The 19341-nt window shown below is 45.2% G+C and overlaps 14 non-coding genes across 14 annotated transcripts; all 14 read right to left on the reverse strand.

Moving 5' to 3' along the window:
* Window positions 1-1112: 1112 nt before the first annotated feature.
* LOC141188038 (U2 spliceosomal RNA) lies at window positions 1113-1303 on the reverse strand. Its single transcript, XR_012262167.1, has one exon. It is a non-coding gene; the product is annotated as a U2 spliceosomal RNA (small nuclear RNA).
* A 1120-nt stretch (window positions 1304-2423) lies between these two features.
* On the reverse strand, window positions 2424-2614 carry LOC141185206 (U2 spliceosomal RNA). Its single transcript, XR_012259890.1, has one exon. It is a non-coding gene; the product is annotated as a U2 spliceosomal RNA (small nuclear RNA).
* A 1120-nt stretch (window positions 2615-3734) lies between these two features.
* LOC141188050 (U2 spliceosomal RNA) lies at window positions 3735-3925 on the reverse strand. The gene has a single exon (XR_012262178.1). It is a non-coding gene; the product is annotated as a U2 spliceosomal RNA (small nuclear RNA).
* Window positions 3926-5045: 1120 nt separating this feature from the next.
* On the reverse strand, window positions 5046-5236 carry LOC141184316 (U2 spliceosomal RNA). The gene has a single exon (XR_012259083.1). It is a non-coding gene; the product is annotated as a U2 spliceosomal RNA (small nuclear RNA).
* A 1122-nt stretch (window positions 5237-6358) lies between these two features.
* LOC141188062 (U2 spliceosomal RNA) lies at window positions 6359-6549 on the reverse strand. Its single transcript, XR_012262189.1, has one exon. It is a non-coding gene; the product is annotated as a U2 spliceosomal RNA (small nuclear RNA).
* A 1119-nt stretch (window positions 6550-7668) lies between these two features.
* On the reverse strand, window positions 7669-7859 carry LOC141188075 (U2 spliceosomal RNA). The gene has a single exon (XR_012262200.1). It is a non-coding gene; the product is annotated as a U2 spliceosomal RNA (small nuclear RNA).
* A 1120-nt stretch (window positions 7860-8979) lies between these two features.
* On the reverse strand, window positions 8980-9170 carry LOC141185207 (U2 spliceosomal RNA). Its single transcript, XR_012259891.1, has one exon. It is a non-coding gene; the product is annotated as a U2 spliceosomal RNA (small nuclear RNA).
* Window positions 9171-10290: 1120 nt separating this feature from the next.
* LOC141188087 (U2 spliceosomal RNA) lies at window positions 10291-10481 on the reverse strand. The gene has a single exon (XR_012262211.1). It is a non-coding gene; the product is annotated as a U2 spliceosomal RNA (small nuclear RNA).
* Window positions 10482-11601: 1120 nt separating this feature from the next.
* LOC141184317 (U2 spliceosomal RNA) lies at window positions 11602-11792 on the reverse strand. The gene has a single exon (XR_012259084.1). It is a non-coding gene; the product is annotated as a U2 spliceosomal RNA (small nuclear RNA).
* A 1121-nt stretch (window positions 11793-12913) lies between these two features.
* Window positions 12914-13104, reverse strand: LOC141188099 (U2 spliceosomal RNA). The gene has a single exon (XR_012262222.1). It is a non-coding gene; the product is annotated as a U2 spliceosomal RNA (small nuclear RNA).
* Window positions 13105-14223: 1119 nt separating this feature from the next.
* LOC141188111 (U2 spliceosomal RNA) lies at window positions 14224-14414 on the reverse strand. The gene has a single exon (XR_012262233.1). It is a non-coding gene; the product is annotated as a U2 spliceosomal RNA (small nuclear RNA).
* Window positions 14415-15535: 1121 nt separating this feature from the next.
* LOC141188124 (U2 spliceosomal RNA) lies at window positions 15536-15726 on the reverse strand. The gene has a single exon (XR_012262245.1). It is a non-coding gene; the product is annotated as a U2 spliceosomal RNA (small nuclear RNA).
* A 1120-nt stretch (window positions 15727-16846) lies between these two features.
* On the reverse strand, window positions 16847-17037 carry LOC141188137 (U2 spliceosomal RNA). Its single transcript, XR_012262257.1, has one exon. It is a non-coding gene; the product is annotated as a U2 spliceosomal RNA (small nuclear RNA).
* A 1122-nt stretch (window positions 17038-18159) lies between these two features.
* Window positions 18160-18350, reverse strand: LOC141188149 (U2 spliceosomal RNA). Its single transcript, XR_012262268.1, has one exon. It is a non-coding gene; the product is annotated as a U2 spliceosomal RNA (small nuclear RNA).
* Between the last annotated feature and the right edge of the window lie 991 nt (window positions 18351-19341).

Here is a 19341-nt window from a genome sequence, read left to right on the forward strand (position 1 = left end):
ATTGGTTTCCGACTACGGTGCCACCCAAGGATTCTGAAAAGTCCATTTGTGGAGATGGCCACCTGGACTCCCGTTAAGAAGACATGCTGTCAACCTCTAGATCCCTCACATGCCTGCACTTTTCGGCTTGCTGCTGCTGCAATCCACGCGTTTTAGATCTGCATAACTCCACCTCTTTTAGCACAGTACCCTCAACCCCCGGCTGTTCCCACCCGCCTCAACACCGTTGGAAGGGAGGAGAACCAATTAAGGCGGGGGGGGGTGGAACGAGCAGCTGTCTACCCTTAGCAGGAGGGTTGCTGATTAATTACCTCTCCTGCTGCTGCTGCTGCTGGCTGTCCAGCAGCAGACTGAAGGTGGCTGCTGCTGTGCGCAGGTATATAAAGGCTCAGAGCCTATTATGACACGCGCAGCCAGCGTTCCATTGCCACATTCCGTCTACTGCAGGCGGGATACCTGGATGGCTGAATGTCACTCAGAAGCTCACAGAGACCGCCATAAGCAACAGTTTAAAAGAATGCCACAGACTAATCAACCAAACTTTTTGGGTTGGTTTCTCTTTTATAGTCTGCAGTCATTAAATGAAAGAAGTCAGTGTTCCAGCAGAGGGAGACAACGTTTCAGAAAAGGCATTGTAGCAAACCAAAAAAGAAATTTTAAGCGCAGCAGAGTAACCAGCTCACATACCTGTTAGCTCAGGTGAGTTTAAAAGGCTGCTGTTGATAACAAGGGCATTTGCTAAATAGATGGTGTGTGTGCAACAATATACTGAAAGGTCAATTATATTGTGCAGCTTATCTCACCACCTGTAGTTATTTAGGTGAAAGCTCCAAAATGCTTGCCTAATATGTCTGTTTATCGAAAAGGAAGTATAGAGGGAGAGCTAGATAGATAGCATTGCATTACATTACATTACATGGCAATGCAATGCACAGTTGCTGAAGTTGAACCAAAATGAGCTTGTCATCTGGCTTCTGCAACTTTTAACATGAAAAATCCAATGAGGAGAAGAAAAGCAAAGCCAAAGAGTCCATCCCAAAATCCGACAAACAAGCAAAATGAACAAAAAGCATTGAATTCAATTCTTTCTGATTTTAGAAACTGCATTAAAGAAGGGGTGCACCGGTCCTGGAGATACTGCAATACCAGGTCAATGCGTGGAGTGGACAGAGCAAGCTCTTTTTCCATCTCCCTGTTCTAAAAATCCATTTAATATATGGTCCCCAGATAGGGGACGTATCAGATATTAAACTGATAAGAACAGATACTACACTTGATCTTAGCCAAAAGGCCGAGAAGCGATAACCAGAATTGGTTTCCGACTACGGTGCCACCCAAGGATTCTGAAAAGTCCATTTGTGGAGATGGCCACCTGGACTCCCGTTAAGAAGACATGCTGTCAACCTCTAGATCCCTCACATGCCTGCACTTTTCGGCTTGCTGCTGCTGCAATCCACGCGTTTTAGATCTGCATAACTCCACCTCTTTTAGCACAGTACCCTCAACCCCCGGCTGTTCCCACCCGCCTCAACACCGTTGGAAGGGAGGAGAACCAATTAAGGCGGGGGGGGGGTGGAACGAGCAGCTGTCTACCCTTAGCAGGAGGGTTGCTGATTAATTACCTCTCCTGCTGCTGCTGCTGCTGGCTGTCCAGCAGCAGACTGAAGGTGGCTGCTGCTGTGCGCAGGTATATAAAGGCTCAGAGCCTATTATGACACGCGCAGCCAGCGTTCCATTGCCACATTCCGTCTACTGCAGGCGGGATACCTGGATGGCTGAATGTCACTGAGAAGCTCACAGAGACCGCCATAAGCAACAGTTTAAAAGAATGCCACAGACTAATCAACCAAACTTTTTGGGTTGGTTTCTCTTTTATAGTCTGCAGTCATTAAATGAAAGAAGTCAGTGTTCCAGCAGAGGGAGACAACGTTTCAGAAAAGGCATTGTAGCAAACCAAAAAAGAAATTTTAAGCGCAGCAGAGTAACCAGCTCACATACCTGTTAGCTCAGGTGAGTTTAAAAGGCTGCTGTTGATAACAAGGGCATTTGCTAAATAGATGGTGTGTGTGCAACAATATACTGAAAGGTCAATTATATTGTGCAGCTTATCTCACCACCTGTAGTTATTTAGGTGAAAGCTCCAAAATGCTTGCCTAATATGTCTGTTTATCCAAAAGGAAGTATAGAGGGAGAGCTAGATAGATAGCATTGCATTACATTACATTACATGGCAATGCAATGCACAGTTGCTGAAGTTGAACCAAAATGAGCTTGTCATCTGGCTTCTGCAACTTTTAACATGAAAAATCCAATGAGGAGAAGAAAAGCAAAGCCAAAGAGTCCATCCCAAAATCCGACAAACAAGCAAAATGAACAAAAAGCATTGAATTCAATTCTTTCTGATTTTAGAAACTGCATTAAAGAAGGGGTGCACCGGTCCTGGAGATACTGCAATACCAGGTCAATGCGTGGAGTGGACAGAGCAAGCTCTTTTTCCATCTCCCTGTTCTAAAAATCCATTTAATATATGGTCCCCAGATATGGGACGTATCAGATATTAAACTGATAAGAACAGATACTACACTTGATCTTAGCCAAAAGGCCGAGAAGCGATAACCAGAATTGGTTTCCGACTACGGTGCCACCCAAGGATTCTGAAAAGTCCATTTGTGGAGATGGCCACCTGGACTCCCGTTAAGAAGACATGCTGTCAACCTCTAGATCCCTCACATGCCTGCACTTTTCGGCTTGCTGCTGCTGCAATCCACGCGTTTTAGATCTGCATAACTCCACCTCTTTTAGCACAGTACCCTCAACCCCCGGCTGTTCCCACCCGCCTCAACACCGTTGGAAGGGAGGAGAACAAATTAAGGCGGGGGGGGGGTGGAACGAGCAGCTGTCTACCCTTAGCAGGAGGGTTGCTGATTAATTACCTCTCCTGCTGCTGCTGCTGCTGGCTGTCCAGCAGCAGACTGAAGGTGGCTGCTGCTGTGCGCAGGTATATAAAGGCTCAGAGCCTATTATGACACGCGCAGCCAGCGTTCCATTGCCACATTCCGTCTACTGCAGGCGGGATACCTGGATGGCTGAATGTCACTGAGAAGCTCACAGAGACCGCCATAAGCAACAGTTTAAAAGAATGCCACAGACTCATCAACCAAACTTTTTGGGTTGGTTTCTCTTTTATAGTCTGCAGGCATTAAATGAAAGAAGTCAGTGTTCCAGCAGAGGGAGACAACGTTTCAGAAAAGGCATTGTAGCAAACCAAAAAAGAAATTTTAAGCGCAGCAGAGTAACCAGCTCACATACCTGTTAGCTCAGGTGAGTTTAAAAGGCTGCTGTTGATAACAAGGGCATTTGCTAAATAGATGGTGTGTGTGCAACAATATACTGAAAGGTCAATTATATTGTGCAGCTTATCTCACCACCTGTAGTTATTTAGGTGAAAGCTCCAAAATGCTTGCCTAATATGTCTGTTTATCCAAAAGGAAGTATAGAGGGAGAGCTAGATAGATAGCATTGCATTACATTACATTACATGGCAATGCAATGCACAGTTGCTGAAGTTGAACCAAAATGAGCTTGTCATCTGGCTTCTGCAACTTTTAACATGAAAAATCCAATGAGGAGAAGAAAAGCAAAGCCAAAGAGTCCATCCCAAAATCCGACAAACAAGCAAAATGAACAAAAAGCATTGAATTCAATTCTTTCTTATTTTAGAAACTGCATTAAAGAAGGGGTGCACCGGTCCTGGAGATACTGCAATACCAGGTCAATGCGTGGAGTGGACAGAGCAAGCTCTTTTTCCATCTCCCTGTTCTAAAAATCCATTTAATATATGGTCCCCAGATAGGGGACGTATCAGATATTAAACTGATAAGAACAGATACTACACTTGATCTTAGCCAAAAGGCCGAGAAGCGATAACCAGAATTGGTTTCCGACTACGGTGCCACCCAAGGATTCTGAAAAGTCCATTTGTGGAGATGGCCACCTGGACTCCCGTTAAGAAGACATGCTGTCAACCTCTAGATCCCTCACATGCCTGCACTTTTCGGCTTGCTGCTGCTGCAATCCACGCGTTTTAGATCTGCATAACTCCACCTCTTTTAGCACAGTACCCTCAACCCCCGGCTGTTCCCACCCGCCTCAACACCGTTGGAAGGGAGGAGAACCAATTAAGGCGGGGGGGGGGTGGAACGAGCAGCTGTCTACCCTTAGCAGGAGGGTTGCTAATTAATTACCTCTCCTGCTGCTGCTGCTGCTGGCTGTCCAGCAGCAGACTGAAGGTGGCTGCTGCTGTGCGCAGGTATATAAAGGCTCAGAGCCTATTATGACACGCGCAGCCAGCGTTCCATTGCCACATTCCGTCTACTGCAGGCGGGATACCTGGATGGCTGAATGTCACTGAGAAGCTCACAGAGACCGCCATAAGCAACAGTTTAAAAGAATGCCACAGACTAATCAACCAAACTTTTTGGGTTGGTTTCTCTTTTATAGTCTGCAGGCATTAAATGAAAGAAGTCAGTGTTCCAGCAGAGGGAGACAACGTTTCAGAAAAGGCATTGTAGCAAACCAAAAAAGAAATTTTAAGCGCAGCAGAGTAACCAGCTCACATACCTGTTAGCTCAGGTGAGTTTAAAAGGCTGCTGTTGATAACAAGGGCATTTGCTAAATAGATGGTGTGTGTGCAACAATATACTGAAAGGTCAATTATATTGTGCAGCTTATCTCACCACCTGTAGTTATTTAGGTGAAAGCTCCAAAATGCTTGCCTAATATGTCTGTTTATCCTAAAGGAAGTATAGAGGGAGAGCTAGATAGATAGCATTGCATTACATTACATTACATGGCAATGCAATGCACAGTTGCTGAAGTTGAACCAAAATGAGCTTGTCATCTGGCTTCTGCAACTTTTAACATGAAAAATCCAATGAGGAGAAGAAAAGCAAAGCCAAAGAGTCCATCCCAAAATCCGACAAACAAGCAAAATGAACAAAAAGCATTGAATTCAATTCTTTCTGATTTTAGAAACTGCATTAAAGAAGGGGTGCACCGGTCCTGGAGATACTGCAATACCAGGTCAATGCGTGGAATGGACAGAGCAAGCTCTTTTTCCATCTCCCTGTTCTAAAAATCCATTTAATATATGGTCCCCAGATAGGGGACGTATCAGATATTAAACTGATAAGAACAGATACTACACTTGATCTTAGCCAAAAGGCCGAGAAGCGATAACCAGAATTGGTTTCCGACTACGGTGCCACCCAAGGATTCTGAAAAGTCCATTTGTGGAGATGGCCACCTGGACTCCCGTTAAGAAGACATGCTGTCAACCTCTAGATCCCTCACATGCCTGCACTTTTCGGCTTGCTGCTGCTGCAATCCACGCGTTTTAGATCTGCATAACTCCACCTCTTTTAGCACAGTACCCTCAACCCCCGGCTGTTCCCACCCGCCTCAACACCGTTGGAAGGGAGGAGAACAAATTAAGGCGGGGGGGGGGGGTGGAACGAGCAGCTGTCTACCCTTAGCAGGAGGGTTGCTGATTAATTACCTCTCCTGCTGCTGCTGCTGCTGGCTGTCCAGCAGCAGACTGAAGGTGGCTGCTGCTGTGCGCAGGTATATATAGGCTCAGAGCCTATTATGACACGCGCAGCCAGCGTTCCATTGCCACATTCCGTCTACTGCAGGCGGGATACCTGGACGGCTGAATGTCACTGAGAAGCTCACAGAGACCGCCATAAGCAACAGTTTAAAAGAATGCCACAGACTAATCAACCAAACTTTTTGGGTTGGTTTCTCTTTTATAGTCTGCAGGCATTAAATGAAAGAAGTCAGTGTTCCAGCAGAGGGAGACAACGTTTCAGAAAAGGCATTGTAGCAAACCAAAAAAGAAATTTTAAGCGCAGCAGAGTAACCAGCTCACATACCTGTTAGCTCAGGTGAGTTTAAAAGGCTGCTGTTGATAACAAGGGCATTTGCTAAATAGATGGTGTGTGTGCAACAATATACTGAAAGGTCAATTATATTGTGCAGCTTATCTCACCACCTGTAGTTATTTAGGTGAAAGCTCCAAAATGCTTGCCTAATATGTCTGTTTATCCAAAAGGAAGTATAGAGGGAGAGCTAGATAGATAGCATTGCATTACATTACATTACATGGCAATGCAATGCACAGTTGCTGAAGTTGAACCAAAATGAGCTTGTCATCTGGCTTCTGCAACTTTTAACATGAAAAATCCAATGAGGAGAAGAAAAGCAAAGCCAAAGAGTCCATCCCAAAATCCGACAAACAAGCAAAATGAACAAAAAGCATTGAATTCAATTCTTTCTGATTTTAGAAACTGCATTAAAGAAGGGGTGCACCGGTCCTGGAGATACTGCAATACCAGGTCAATGCGTGGAGTGGACAGAGCAAGCTCTTTTTCCATCTCCCTGTTCTAAAAATCCATTTAATATATGGTCCCCAGATAGGGGACGTATCAGATATTAAACTGATAAGAACAGATACTACACTTGATCTTAGCCAAAAGGCCGAGAAGCGATAACCAGAATTGGTTTCCGACTACGGTGCCACCCAAGGATTCTGAAAAGTCCATTTGTGGAGATGGCCACCTGGACTCCCGTTAAGAAGACATGCTGTCAACCTCTAGATCCCTCACATGCCTGCACTTTTCGGCTTGCTGCTGCTGCAATCCACGCGTTTTAGATCTGCATAACTCCACCTCTTTTAGCACAGTACCCTCAACCCCCGGCTGTTCCCACCCGCCTCAACACCGTTGGAAGGGAGGAGAACCAATTAAGGCGGGGGGGGGTGGAACGAGCAGCTGTCTACCCTTAGCAGGAGGGTTGCTGATTAATTACCTCTCCTGCTGCTGCTGCTGCTGGCTGTCCAGCAGCAGACTGAAGGTGGCTGCTGCTGTGCGCAGGTATATAAAGGCTCAGAGCCTATTATGACACGCGCAGCCAGCGTTCCATTGCCACATTCCGTCTACTGCAGGCGGGATACCTGGATGGCTGAATGTCACTCAGAAGCTCACAGAGACCGCCATAAGCAACAGTTTAAAAGAATGCCACAGACTAATCAACCAAACTTTTTGGGTTGGTTTCTCTTTTATAGTCTGCAGTCATTAAATGAAAGAAGTCAGTGTTCCAGCAGAGGGAGACAACGTTTCAGAAAAGGCATTGTAGCAAACCAAAAAAGAAATTTTAAGCGCAGCAGAGTAACCAGCTCACATACCTGTTAGCTCAGGTGAGTTTAAAAGGCTGCTGTTGATAACAAGGGCATTTGCTAAATAGATGGTGTGTGTGCAACAATATACTGAAAGGTCAATTATATTGTGCAGCTTATCTCACCACCTGTAGTTATTTAGGTGAAAGCTCCAAAATGCTTGCCTAATATGTCTGTTTATCGAAAAGGAAGTATAGAGGGAGAGCTAGATAGATAGCATTGCATTACATTACATTACATGGCAATGCAATGCACAGTTGCTGAAGTTGAACCAAAATGAGCTTGTCATCTGGCTTCTGCAACTTTTAACATGAAAAATCCAATGAGGAGAAGAAAAGCAAAGCCAAAGAGTCCATCCCAAAATCCGACAAACAAGCAAAATGAACAAAAAGCATTGAATTCAATTCTTTCTGATTTTAGAAACTGCATTAAAGAAGGGGTGCACCGGTCCTGGAGATACTGCAATACCAGGTCAATGCGTGGAGTGGACAGAGCAAGCTCTTTTTCCATCTCCCTGTTCTAAAAATCCATTTAATATATGGTCCCCAGATAGGGGACGTATCAGATATTAAACTGATAAGAACAGATACTACACTTGATCTTAGCCAAAAGGCCGAGAAGCGATAACCAGAATTGGTTTCCGACTACGGTGCCACCCAAGGATTCTGAAAAGTCCATTTGTGGAGATGGCCACCTGGACTCCCGTTAAGAAGACATGCTGTCAACCTCTAGATCCCTCACATGCCTGCACTTTTCGGCTTGCTGCTGCTGCAATCCACGCGTTTTAGATCTGCATAACTCCACCTCTTTTAGCACAGTACCCTCAACCCCCGGCTGTTCCCACCCGCCTCAACACCGTTGGAAGGGAGGAGAACCAATTAAGGCGGGGGGGGGGTGGAACGAGCAGCTGTCTACCCTTAGCAGGAGGGTTGCTGATTAATTACCTCTCCTGCTGCTGCTGCTGCTGGCTGTCCAGCAGCAGACTGAAGGTGGCTGCTGCTGTGCGCAGGTATATAAAGGCTCAGAGCCTATTATGACACGCGCAGCCAGCGTTCCATTGCCACATTCCGTCTACTGCAGGCGGGATACCTGGATGGCTGAATGTCACTGAGAAGCTCACAGAGACCGCCATAAGCAACAGTTTAAAAGAATGCCACAGACTAATCAACCAAACTTTTTGGGTTGGTTTCTCTTTTATAGTCTGCAGTCATTAAATGAAAGAAGTCAGTGTTCCAGCAGAGGGAGACAACGTTTCAGAAAAGGCATTGTAGCAAACCAAAAAAGAAATTTTAAGCGCAGCAGAGTAACCAGCTCACATACCTGTTAGCTCAGGTGAGTTTAAAAGGCTGCTGTTGATAACAAGGGCATTTGCTAAATAGATGGTGTGTGTGCAACAATATACTGAAAGGTCAATTATATTGTGCAGCTTATCTCACCACCTGTAGTTATTTAGGTGAAAGCTCCAAAATGCTTGCCTAATATGTCTGTTTATCCAAAAGGAAGTATAGAGGGAGAGCTAGATAGATAGCATTGCATTACATTACATTACATGGCAATGCAATGCACAGTTGCTGAAGTTGAACCAAAATGAGCTTGTCATCTGGCTTCTGCAACTTTTAACATGAAAAATCCAATGAGGAGAAGAAAAGCAAAGCCAAAGAGTCCATCCCAAAATCCGACAAACAAGCAAAATGAACAAAAAGCATTGAATTCAATTCTTTCTGATTTTAGAAACTGCATTAAAGAAGGGGTGCACCGGTCCTGGAGATACTGCAATACCAGGTCAATGCGTGGAGTGGACAGAGCAAGCTCTTTTTCCATCTCCCTGTTCTAAAAATCCATTTAATATATGGTCCCCAGATATGGGACGTATCAGATATTAAACTGATAAGAACAGATACTACACTTGATCTTAGCCAAAAGGCCGAGAAGCGATAACCAGAATTGGTTTCCGACTACGGTGCCACCCAAGGATTCTGAAAAGTCCATTTGTGGAGATGGCCACCTGGACTCCCGTTAAGAAGACATGCTGTCAACCTCTAGATCCCTCACATGCCTGCACTTTTCGGCTTGCTGCTGCTGCAATCCACGCGTTTTAGATCTGCATAACTCCACCTCTTTTAGCACAGTACCCTCAACCCCCGGCTGTTCCCACCCGCCTCAACACCGTTGGAAGGGAGGAGAACAAATTAAGGCGGGGGGGGGGTGGAACGAGCAGCTGTCTACCCTTAGCAGGAGGGTTGCTGATTAATTACCTCTCCTGCTGCTGCTGCTGCTGGCTGTCCAGCAGCAGACTGAAGGTGGCTGCTGCTGTGCGCAGGTATATAAAGGCTCAGAGCCTATTATGACACGCGCAGCCAGCGTTCCATTGCCACATTCCGTCTACTGCAGGCGGGATACCTGGATGGCTGAATGTCACTGAGAAGCTCACAGAGACCGCCATAAGCAACAGTTTAAAAGAATGCCACAGACTCATCAACCAAACTTTTTGGGTTGGTTTCTCTTTTATAGTCTGCAGGCATTAAATGAAAGAAGTCAGTGTTCCAGCAGAGGGAGACAACGTTTCAGAAAAGGCATTGTAGCAAACCAAAAAAGAAATTTTAAGCGCAGCAGAGTAACCAGCTCACATACCTGTTAGCTCAGGTGAGTTTAAAAGGCTGCTGTTGATAACAAGGGCATTTGCTAAATAGATGGTGTGTGTGCAACAATATACTGAAAGGTCAATTATATTGTGCAGCTTATCTCACCACCTGTAGTTATTTAGGTGAAAGCTCCAAAATGCTTGCCTAATATGTCTGTTTATCCAAAAGGAAGTATAGAGGGAGAGCTAGATAGATAGCATTGCATTACATTACATTACATGGCAATGCAATGCACAGTTGCTGAAGTTGAACCAAAATGAGCTTGTCATCTGGCTTCTGCAACTTTTAACATGAAAAATCCAATGAGGAGAAGAAAAGCAAAGCCAAAGAGTCCATCCCAAAATCCGACAAACAAGCAAAATGAACAAAAAGCATTGAATTCAATTCTTTCTTATTTTAGAAACTGCATTAAAGAAGGGGTGCACCGGTCCTGGAGATACTGCAATACCAGGTCAATGCGTGGAGTGGACAGAGCAAGCTCTTTTTCCATCTCCCTGTTCTAAAAATCCATTTAATATATGGTCCCCAGATAGGGGACGTATCAGATATTAAACTGATAAGAACAGATACTACACTTGATCTTAGCCAAAAGGCCGAGAAGCGATAACCAGAATTGGTTTCCGACTACGGTGCCACCCAAGGATTCTGAAAAGTCCATTTGTGGAGATGGCCACCTGGACTCCCGTTAAGAAGACATGCTGTCAACCTCTAGATCCCTCACATGCCTGCACTTTTCGGCTTGCTGCTGCTGCAATCCACGCGTTTTAGATCTGCATAACTCCACCTCTTTTAGCACAGTACCCTCAACCCCCGGCTGTTCCCACCCGCCTCAACACCGTTGGAAGGGAGGAGAACCAATTAAGGCGGGGGGGGGGTGGAACGAGCAGCTGTCTACCCTTAGCAGGAGGGTTGCTAATTAATTACCTCTCCTGCTGCTGCTGCTGCTGGCTGTCCAGCAGCAGACTGAAGGTGGCTGCTGCTGTGCGCAGGTATATAAAGGCTCAGAGCCTATTATGACACGCGCAGCCAGCGTTCCATTGCCACATTCCGTCTACTGCAGGCGGGATACCTGGATGGCTGAATGTCACTGAGAAGCTCACAGAGACCGCCATAAGCAACAGTTTAAAAGAATGCCACAGACTAATCAACCAAACTTTTTGGGTTGGTTTCTCTTTTATAGTCTGCAGGCATTAAATGAAAGAAGTCAGTGTTCCAGCAGAGGGAGACAACGTTTCAGAAAAGGCATTGTAGCAAACCAAAAAAGAAATTTTAAGCGCAGCAGAGTAACCAGCTCACATACCTGTTAGCTCAGGTGAGTTTAAAAGGCTGCTGTTGATAACAAGGGCATTTGCTAAATAGATGGTGTGTGTGCAACAATATACTGAAAGGTCAATTATATTGTGCAGCTTATCTCACCACCTGTAGTTATTTAGGTGAAAGCTCCAAAATGCTTGCCTAATATGTCTGTTTATCCTAAAGGAAGTATAGAGGGAGAGCTAGATAGATAGCATTGCATTACATTACATTACATGGCAATGCAATGCACAGTTGCTGAAGTTGAACCAAAATGAGCTTGTCATCTGGCTTCTGCAACTTTTAACATGAAAAATCCAATGAGGAGAAGAAAAGCAAAGCCAAAGAGTCCATCCCAAAATCCGACAAACAAGCAAAATGAACAAAAAGCATTGAATTCAATTCTTTCTGATTTTAGAAACTGCATTAAAGAAGGGGTGCACCGGTCCTGGAGATACTGCAATACCAGGTCAATGCGTGGAATGGACAGAGCAAGCTCTTTTTCCATCTCCCTGTTCTAAAAATCCATTTAATATATGGTCCCCAGATAGGGGACGTATCAGATATTAAACTGATAAGAACAGATACTACACTTGATCTTAGCCAAAAGGCCGAGAAGCGATAACCAGAATTGGTTTCCGACTACGGTGCCACCCAAGGATTCTGAAAAGTCCATTTGTGGAGATGGCCACCTGGACTCCCGTTAAGAAGACATGCTGTCAACCTCTAGATCCCTCACATGCCTGCACTTTTCGGCTTGCTGCTGCTGCAATCCACGCGTTTTAGATCTGCATAACTCCACCTCTTTTAGCACAGTACCCTCAACCCCCGGCTGTTCCCGCCCGCCTCAACACCGTTGGAAGGGAGGAGAACCAATTAAGGCGGGGGGGGGGGTGGAACGAGCAGCTGTCTACCCTTAGCAGGAGGGTTGCTGATTAATTACCTCTCCTGCTGCTGCTGCTGCTGGCTGTCCAGCAGCAGACTGAAGGTGGCTGCTGCTGTGCGCAGGTATATAAAGGCTCAGAGCCTATTATGACACGCGCAGCCAGCGTTCCATTGCCACATTCCGTCTACTGCAGGCGGGATACCTGGATGGCTGAATGTCACTGAGAAGCTCACAGAGACCGCCATAAGCAACAGTTTAAAAGAATGCCACAGACTAATCAACCAAACTTTTTGGGTTGGTTTCTCTTTTATAGTCTGCAGGCATTAAATGAAAGAAGTCAGTGTTCCAGCAGAGGGAGACAACGTTTCAGAAAAGGCATTGTAGCAAACCAAAAAAGAAATTTTAAGCGCAGCAGAGTAACCAGCTCACATACCTGTTAGCTCAGGTGAGTTTAAAAGGCTGCTGTTGATAACAAGGGCATTTGCTAAATAGATGGTGTGTGTGCAACAATATACTGAAAGGTCAATTATATTGTGCAGCTTATCTCACCACCTGTAGTTATTTAGGTGAAAGCTCCAAAATGCTTGCCTAATATGTCTGTTTATCCAAAAGGAAGTATAGAGGGAGAGCTAGATAGATAGCATTGCATTACATTACATTACATGGCAATGCAATGCACAGTTGCTGAAGTTGAACCAAAATGAGCTTGTCATCTGGCTTCTGCAACTTTTAACATGAAAAATCCAATGAGGAGAAGAAAAGCAAAGCCAAAGAGTCCATCCCAAAATCCGACAAACAAGCAAAATGAACAAAAAGCATTGAATTCAATTCTTTCTGATTTTAGAAACTGCATTAAAGAAGGGGTGCACCGGTCCTGGAGATACTGCAATACCAGGTCAATGCGTGGAGTGGACAGAGCAAGCTCTTTTTCCATCTCCCTGTTCTAAAAATCCATTTAATATATGGTCCCCAGATAGGGGACGTATCAGATATTAAACTGATAAGAACAGATACTACACTTGATCTTAGCCAAAAGGCCGAGAAGCGATAACCAGAATTGGTTTCCGACTACGGTGCCACCCAAGGATTCTGAAAAGTCCATTTGTGGAGATGGCCACCTGGACTCCCGTTAAGAAGACATGCTGTCAACCTCTAGATCCCTCACATGCCTGCACTTTTCGGCTTGCTGCTGCTGCAATCCACGCGTTTTAGATCTGCATAACTCCACCTCTTTTAGCACAGTACCCTCAACCCCCGGCTGTTCCCACCCGCCTCAACACCGTTGGAAGGAAGGAGAACCAATTAAGGCAGGGGGGGGTGGAACGAGCAGCTGTCTACCCTTAGCAGGAGGGTTGCTGATTAATTACCTCTCCTGCTGCTGCTGCTGCTGGCTGTCCAGCAGCAGACTGAAGGTGGCTGCTGCTGTGCGCAGGTATATAAAGGCTCAGAGCCTATTATGACACGCGCAGCCAGCGTTCCATTGCCACATTCCGTCTACTGCAGGCGGGGTACCTGGATGGCTGAATGTCACTGAGAAGCTCACAGAGACCGCCATAAGCAACAGTTTAAAAGAATGCCACAGACTAATCAACCAAACTTTTTGGGTTGGTTTCTCTTTTATAGTCTGCAGGCATTAAATGAAAGAAGTCAGTGTTCCAGCAGAGCGAGACAACGTTTCAGAAAAGGCATTGTAGCAAACCAAAAAAGAAATTTTAAGCGCAGCAGAGTAACCAGCTCACATACCTGTTAGCTCAGGTGAGTTTAAAAGGCTGCTGTTGATAACAAGGGCATTTGCTAAATAGATGGTGTGTGTGCAACAATATACTGAAAGGTCAATTATATTGTGCAGCTTATCTCACCACCTGTAGTTATTTAGGTGAAAGCTCCAAAATGCTTACCTAATATGTCTGTTTATCCAAAAGGAAGTATAGAGGGAGAGCTAGATAGATAGCATTGCATTACATTACATTACATGGCAATGCAATGCACAGTTGCTGAAGTTGAACCAAAATGAGCTTGTCATCTGGCTTCTGCAACTTTTAACATGAAAAATCCAATGAGGAGAAGAAAAGCAAAGCCAAAGAGTCCATCCCAAAATCCGACAAACAAGCAAAATGAACAAAAAGCATTGAATTCAATTCTTTCTGATTTTAGAAACTGCATTAAAGAAGGGGTGCACCGGTCCTGGAGATACTGCAATACCAGGTCAATGCGTGGAGTGGACAGAGCAAGCTCTTTTTCCATCTCCCTGTTCTAAAAATCCATTTAATATATGGTCCCCAGATAGGGGACGTATCAGATATTAAACTGATAAGAACAGATACTACACTTGATCTTAGCCAAAAGGCCGAGAAGCGATAACCAGAATTGGTTTCCGACTACGGTGCCACCCAAGGATTCTGAAAAGTCCATTTGTGGAGATGGCCACCTGGACTCCCGTTAAGAAGACATGCTGTCAACCTCTAGATCCCTCACATGCCTGCACTTTTCGGCTTGCTGCTGCTGCAATCCACGCGTTTTAGATCTGCATAACTCCACCTCTTTTAGCACAGTACCCTCAACCCCCGGCTGTTCCCACCCGCCTCAACACCGTTGGAAGGGAGGAGAACCAATTAAGGCGGGGGGGGGGGTGGAACGAGCAGCTGTCTACCCTTAGCAGGAGGGTTGCTGATTAATTACCTCTCCTGCTGCTGCTGCTGCTGGCTGTCCAGCAGCAGACTGAAGGTGGCTGCTGCTGTGCGCAGGTATATAAAGGCTCAGAGCCTATTATGACACGCGCAGCCAGCGTTCCATTGCCACATTCCGTCTACTGCAGGCGGGATACCTGGATGGCTGAATGTCACTGAGAAGCTCACAGAGACCGCCATAAGCAACAGTTTAAAAGAATGCCACAGACTAATCAACCAAACTTTTTGGGTTGGTTTCTCTTTTATAGTCTGCAGGCATTAAATGAAAGAAGTCAGTGTTCCAGCAGAGGGAGACAACGTTTCAGAAAAGGCATTGTAGCAAACCAAAAAAGAAATTTTAAGCGCAGCAGAGTAACCAGCTCACATACCTGTTAGCTCAGGTGAGTTTAAAAGGCTGCTGTTGATAACAAGGGCATTTGCTAAATAGATGGTGTGTGTGCAACAATATACTGAAAGGTCAATTATATTGTGCAGCTTATCTCACCACCTGTAGTTATTTAGGTGAAAGCTCCAAAATGCTTGCCTAATATGTCTGTTTATCCAAAAGGAAGTATAGAGGGAGAGCTAGATAGATAGCATTGCATTACATTACATTACATGGCAATGCAATGCACAGTTGCTGAAGTTGAACCAAAATGAGCTTGTCATCTGGCTTCTGCAACTTTTAACATGAAAAATCCAATGAGGAGAAGAAAAGCAAAGCCAAAGAGTCCATCCCAAAATCCGACAAACAAGCAAAATGAACAAAAAGCATTGAATTCAATTCTTTCTGATTTTAGAAACTGCATTAAAGAAGGGGTGCACCGGTCCTGGAGATACTGCAATACCAGGTCAATGCGTGGAGTGGACAGAGCAAGCTCTTTTTCCATCTCCCTGTTCTAAAAATCCATTTAATATATGGTCCCCAGATAGGGGACGTATCAGATATTAAACTGATAAGAACAGATACTACACTTGATCTTAGCCAAAAGGCCGAGAAGCGATAACCAGAATTGGTTTCCGACTACGGTGCCACCCAAGGATTCTGAAAAGTCCATTTGTGGAGATGGCCACCTGGACTCCCGTTAAGAAGACATGCTGTCAACCTCTAGATCCCTCACATGCCTGCACTTTTCGGCTTGCTGCTGCTGCAATCCACGCGTTTTAGATCTGCATAACTCCACCTCTTTTAGCACAGTACCCTCAACCCCCGGCTGTTCCCACCCGCCTCAACACCGTTGGAAGGGAGGAGAACCAATTAAGGCGGGGGGGGGGTGGAACGAGCAGCTGTCTACCCTTAGCAGGAGGGTTGCTGATTAATTACCTCTCCTGCTGCTGCTGCTGCTGGCTGTCCAGCAGCAGACTGAAGGTGGCTGCTGCTGTGCGCAGGTATATAAAGGCTCAGAGCCTATTATGACACGCGCAGCCAGCGTTCCATTGCCACATTCCGTCTACTGCAGGCGGGATACCTGGATGGCTGAATGTCACTGAGAAGCTCACAGAGACCGCCATAAGCAACAGTTTAAAAGAATGCCACAGACTAATCAACCAAACTTTTTGGGTTGGTTTCTCTTTTATAGTCTGCAGGCATTAAATGAAAGAAGTCAGTGTTCCAGCAGAGGGAGACAACGTTTCAGAAAAGGCATTGTAGCAAACCAAAAAAGAAATTTTAAGCGCAGCAGAGTAACCAGCTCACATACCTGTTAGCTCAGGTGAGTTTAAAAGGCTGCTGTTGATAACAAGGGCATTTGCTAAATAGATGGTGTGTGTGCAACAATATACTGAAAGGTCAATTATATTGTGCAGCTTATCTCACCACCTGTAGTTATTTAGGTGAAAGCTCCAAAATGCTTGCCTAATATGTCTGTTTATCCAAAAGGAAGTATAGAGGGAGAGCTAGATAGATAGCATTGCATTACATTACATTACATGGCAATGCAATGCACAGTTGCTGAAGTTGAACCAAAATGAGCTTGTCATCTGGCTTCTGCAACTTTTAACATGAAAAATCCAATGAGGAGAAGAAAAGCAAAGCCAAAGAGTCCATCCCAAAATCCGACAAACAAGCAAAATGAACAAAAAGCATTGAATTCAATTCTTTCTGATTTTAGAAACTGCATTAAAGAAGGGGTGCACCGGTCCTGGAGATACTGCAATACCAGGTCAATGCGTGGAGTGGACAGAGCAAGCTCTTTTTCCATCTCCCTGTTCTAAAAATCCATTTAATATATGGTCCCCAGATAGGGGACGTATCAGATATTAAACTGATAAGAACAGATACTACACTTGATCTTAGCCAAAAGGCCGAGAAGCGATAACCAGAATTGGTTTCCGACTACGGTGCCACCCAAGGATTCTGAAAAGTCCATTTGTGGAGATGGCCACCTGGACTCCCGTTAAGAAGACATGCTGTCAACCTCTAGATCCCTCACATGCCTGCACTTTTCGGCTTGCTGCTGCTGCAATCCACGCGTTTTAGATCTGCATAACTCCACCTCTTTTAGCACAGTACCCTCAACCCCCGGCTGTTCCCACCCGCCTCAACACCGTTGGAAGGGAGGAGAACCAATTAAGGCGGGGGGGGGGGGTGGAACGAGCAGCTGTCTACCCTTAGCAGGAGGGTTGCTGATTAATTACCTCTCCTGCTGCTGCTGCTGCTGGCTGTCCAGCAGCAGACTGAAGGTGGCTGCTGCTGTGCGCAGGTATATAAAGGCTCAGAGCCTATTATGACACGCGCAGCCAGCGTTCCATTGCCACATTCCGTCTACTGCAGGCGGGATACCTGGATGGCTGAATGTCACTGAGAAGCTCACAGAGACCGCCATAAGCAACAGTTTAAAAGAATGCCACAGACTAATCAACCAAACTTTTTGGGTTGGTTTCTCTTTTATAGTCTGCAGGCATTAAATGAAAGAAGTCAGTGTTCCAGCAGAGGGAGACAACGTTTCAGAAAAGGCATTGTAGCAAACCAAAAAAGAAATTTTAAGCGCAGCAGAGTAACCAGCTCACATACCTGTTAGCTCAGGTGAGTTTAAAAGGCTGCTGTTGATAACAAGGGCATTTGCTAAATAGATGGTGTGTGTGCAACAATATACTGAAAGGTCAATTATATTGTGCAGCTTATCTCACCACCTGTAGTTATTTAGGTGAAAGCTCCAAAATGCTTGCCTAATATGTCTGTTTATCCAAAAGGAAGTATAGAGGGAGAGCTAGATAGATAGCATTGCATTACATTACATTACATGGCAATGCAATGCACAGTTGCTGAAGTTGAACCAAAATGAGCTTGTCATCTGGCTTCTGCAACTTTTAACATGAAAAATCCAATGAGGAGAAGAAAAGCAAAGCCAAAGAGTCCATCCCAAAATCCGACAAACAAGCAAAATGAACAAAAAGCATTGAATTCAATTCTTTCTGATTTTAGAAACTGCATTAAAGAAGGGGTGCACCGGTCCTGGAGATACTGCAATACCAGGTCAATGCGTGGAGTGGACAGAGCAAGCTCTTTTTCCATCTCCCTGTTCTAAAAATCCATTTAATATATGGTCCCCAGATAGGGGACGTATCAGATATTAAACTGATAAGAACAGATACTACACTTGATCTTAGCCAAAAGGCCGAGAAGCGATAACCAGAATTGGTTTCCGACTACGGTGCCACCCAAGGATTCTGAAAAGTCCATTTGCGGAGATGGCCACCTGGACTCCCGTTAAGAAGACATGCTGTCAACCTCTAGATCCCTCACATGCCTGCACTTTTCGGCTTGCTGCTGCTGCAATCCACGCGTTTTAGATCTGCATAACTCCACCTCTTTTAGCACAGTACCCTCAACCCCCGGCTGTTCCCACCCGCCTCAACACCGTTGGAAGGGAGGAGAACCAATTAAGCCGGGGGGGGGGTGGAACGAGCAGCTGTCTACCCTTAGCAGGAGGGTTGCTGATTAATTACCTCTCCTGCTGCTGCTGCTGCTGGCTGTCCAGCAGCAGACTGAAGGTGGCTGCTGCTGTGCGCAGGTATATAAAGGCTCAGAGCCTATTATGACACGCGCAGCCAGCGTTCCATTGCCACATTCCGTCTACTGCAGGCGGGATACCTGGATGGCTGAATGTCACTGAGAAGCTCACAGAGACCGCCATAAGCAACAGTTTAAAAGAATGCCACAGACTAATCAACCAAACTTTTTGGGTTGGTTTCTCTTTTATAGTCTGCAGGCATTAAATGAAAGAAGTCAGTGTTCCAGCAGAGGGAGACAACGTTTCAGAAAAGGCATTGTAGCAAACCAAAAAAGAAATTTTAAGCGCAGCAGAGTAACTAGCTCACATACCTGTTAGCTCAGGTGAGTTTAAAAGGCTGCTGTTGATAACAAGGGCATTTGCTAAATAGATGGTGTGTGTGCAACAATATACTGAAAGGTCAATTATATTGTGCAGCTTATCTCACCACCTGTAGTTATTTAGGTGAAAGCTCCAAAATGCTTGCCTAATATGCCTGTTTATCCAAAAGGAAGTATAGAGGGAGAGCTAGATAGATAGCATTGCATTACATTACATTACATGGCAATGCAATGCACAGTTGCTGAAGTTGAACCAAAATGAGCTTGTCATCTGGCTTCTGCAACTT

This window comes from Phyllobates terribilis, unplaced genomic scaffold (genome assembly GCF_046119375.1).
Source record: "Phyllobates terribilis strain yellow unplaced genomic scaffold, ASM4611937v1 Scaffold_40__1_contigs__length_11209783, whole genome shotgun sequence".
Taxonomy (NCBI): Eukaryota; Metazoa; Chordata; class Amphibia; order Anura; family Dendrobatidae; genus Phyllobates; species Phyllobates terribilis.